This window comes from Oratosquilla oratoria, chromosome 3 (assembly GCF_046742065.1).
Source record: "Oratosquilla oratoria isolate Oo_2021 chromosome 3, ASM4674206v1, whole genome shotgun sequence".
Classification (NCBI taxonomy): domain Eukaryota; kingdom Metazoa; phylum Arthropoda; class Malacostraca; order Stomatopoda; family Squillidae; genus Oratosquilla; species Oratosquilla oratoria.
In genome coordinates, this window is record NC_134779.1 from 89,661,190 (window position 1) to 89,664,918 (window position 3,729).

The window sequence follows — 3,729 nt, forward strand, 5'->3', positions numbered from 1 at the left end:
AAAATCAATCTCGCCTACAAATGTGGCAAACTCAGAAGCTAAGTGAGCAGGGTCACGTGTAGGAAGAGACTGTAGTACAGAAGCTGCTATAATAGGCGAGTCCTGGAAAGGAGCAACGTGTACCACCTCAAAGGAGCCTAAGTGACTGCCAGGAGAGAGAGGAATAGGAGCACCCGTGACATTGGTTACCATCGCCGTGGTGACATGATCCTCGCGAACAGTGGAGAGAGTTCCTTCTAGGGCAAGCCGACGAATACGAATAGAGTCAGGCAAAGAGAGAACGTCAGACCCTATCGGGGCACCTGAGACGCGCACCGGAACTCGAACAGAACTTGAAGGTTCAATAAGATGCTCTCCTATAACAACAGCAGCACAATGAGAAACAGGGTTAGAGCGCGTAGAAGTTGGTACAGGCACATGTGCGGACCGATCAAGCACAGTAGAATCACAAACAGAAACTGGCCTATCCGATGCAGATACTGTATATCAAAATTGCAGAAAGTCACTACACGGCGACTAGGAGAAATATCTATGCCATGAGCTGTAAGAGTATCAATACCCAAGAGACAATCACACTTAAGGGCAATGCCAGAGACAACAGCAAAAGTGACATTGAAGACTGTAGTATGCGAGGGAAACTGTAAGGGAAGACAAACAGATCCGAGAACAAGCAAGGGAGAACCTTGCACAGAATGCAAATTATTACAAAAGGGAGATTATACAATTCCCGTAGAGCAAAATAAGCCTTTCTACTTAAGAGACTACATTCTGCACCAGTATCTACAGTGACAGAAAGAGGCGTATCCCTAGTAAGAAATTGAAAAGTAAGTAGTTGAGAAGACTCAACAGCCACAAAGGGAATTATTTGAGACCGAACATTGCTGGTCAACTCGTTGGGTTGTGAAACACGCGCTGGTGAAAATGGGATTGACGAGGCTGGTGAGAAGTTTCATCCCTAAGTTTCAAAACCTTGAAACATTGATCAGTCGAGTGTTTACAATGACCATGGATATGGCAATAACTGAGTCTACCTTGAGGTTCTACTCTAGAAAGGTCATGCGACAGATTAGAAGAAACAGTAGGTACACTCCTGCGAACCTGGCGCCTACGGCGGTAACAAAATTCGCTCGAATGACCAGACCTGTTGCAAAAGGTACATAACAGGGGAGGGGGGGTAACTGTAGATTGGGGGGAACTATGAGTAGGAACTGTAGACTGAGAGGGCTGAGAAGAACGAGGGCCATGGGCATGTTGAAGAGCATTGCTAATACACAAGGAACTAGCAGGCGCTTCCCCTAGTTTACAGGAAAGCTTTGTCGCAAAAGACAATAGTCTCTCATCAGTCTTATACATGAGAGAAGATGCAGCTCTTCTCTCAGAAGGGACCAAAAAAAGAATGTAAAGCAGAAATTCTAAAATAAGACGAAATCTATCTAAAGTGATATTGCCATTATCTACCCAATCTGAATGTGAAAGTGACTCTACAGCATCAACAACAATTATACTGGCCTGAGCTTACGCCCGTCTATAATCAAGAGTGCCCAGTCGGGATACGAGAGTATCAGCCAGTTTGAAGCCCCAATGGAACAAACCACCACCAGGGGTATCTGAAAAGAGTTTAAGAAAGTTAGACCTAAAGATGTCATAATTGTAATCCAGAGATTTGGGATCTAAACACGACGCCGAAAGTAACTCCGATGCTAGAGAATTTGGCACAAGCTGGGACCTCACAAAGGGGATCTTTTCAGGTCCCGTCGAAACATTAGAATGCACTATGGAGTCCTCACATTGGCGGATAAAATCAGTCGCCCTATAATGAGGATCTTGACCAGAGAATTTCATAACCGACGGGTCTTGATGCAGCAACGTCAATTTGTGAGCCATTGTCTCAGATGAGTTTTGTGAACCGATAAACGAAGGCCTCTTTGACTTAGACATGATAGGATTTGACAACTGTAACCCACTGCGTAATAACATACGAAAACACCGACACCAAGCAGGAAATAATGCAAATACAACACACTAGCACAAAGCATGAAATAATGTGAAAACAATCACATGGACATGGGACACGAACGTAAGATAATGATACAATTCACACAAACAGTAGCACTAAAACACAGAAACAATGCAATACATATAGCAAATAATGAAGAAAAATTATATTAAGACCGTAATTAGCAAAATATACGTAAAAAAATATGTAATGCACTGATACGTAAGTGTACACAAGACGTCACTGAGGGGAGTTACATTTCAAAAGGTAAACAAGGAGTGACGTCATACAAATGGCCGCCTAAGGCACGACCGGTAGATACTAAATATATGTATAAACAATATATCCACAAATTCTAAAAAAAAAAAAAGGACAATACAGGTATGCCTAAGGCAAAGAATTATACAATACTGGTAAGTAACAAAGGTAGCCAATGTCTGCGGACGCGTAGCATAAGCCGGCGAATACACAAGGGCCGCTTGAGACGCCGACCAATTTCAAACACGAATCTTTCCTAATCCAATTAGCAATTCAAACTGCAAGCCACTAAGCGACCAGAGAAGACCGTCCCGCAAAAGCAGACGGCGATATCAGTCCAAAAGAAGGCCGGACACGAAGATTCTCGGGGAAAACGTCGTCCAATAAAATCACTCAGCGCGCTCTGCAACCACAATGTTCCTGAACACCGTTTTTTTTTTTTTTTTTTTTTTTAATAAAAAGTCACTGGTCCAAAGTGAGAAAGCACTATTACTTCTCACAACTAAGCAAATCCTGTAGCCTGTGGAATGAAAATGGGAGAAAAAGGACGGACGCTAACATGCACTAATATGATCGGCGATAGTCCAGCGCTGCAATTTAGTCTTTTCAGAACGTTCACAATGAAAAAAAAATCACCGAAAAGATTGTTTTTGCGCTGCCACCATAATGTTTTGGGTGGCTATTGAAACCAAGTTCGAATAGACAGAATATAATATAATTTTTTATACAACTGGAAACAAATGCGTGCGCACACCACAAAGGCTGGCTTCAACTAACGCCAAGCTCCAGCTTGCGCGGGAAAGACGTACATCGCATTTGCGATATCTAATAATATTACAATTATATATAATGTACACACAATCACAATAAATAATAAAACAATGAACAACAAATCATACGACAACTTCACAAAGAGGGGAAAACTTATAACTCCCCAAATAAGTAACACACCAGTATAATGTACGACATTTTATACTACACACCATGCCAACACACGTGGTACTGTGTATGTGTATGTATGTGTATATACCTAGTTGTATTTACCTAGTTGTATTTTACGGGAAGGGGAGCTATGCTCGTGGTGTCCCGTCTTCATATCTCATTTTATCTAAACTATTTTTAAAATTATGTATTGTTTTTGCACACACCACTTTCTCATCTAACTTGTTCCAACTGTCTATTACTCTGTGAGGAAAGCTGTTCTTTTTCACATCTCTTCTATAGCTGTCTTTCTTGATTTTCTTTCCGTGTCCTCTTGTATTTCTATCATCCCATTTTATCAGATTCTCTCTATCAATAATTTCTATGCCTTTCATGATTCTGTAAATAGCTATCAAATCTCCTCTCTCTCTTCTTTGCTCTAGTGTCTGTAGTTCAAGTTTTGCTAGTATCTCTTCATATGATAGTTTTGCGAGTGTTGGTGCCAATTTTGTAATTGCTCTTTGTATTCTTTCAAGTTTTTTTTTATACATTTT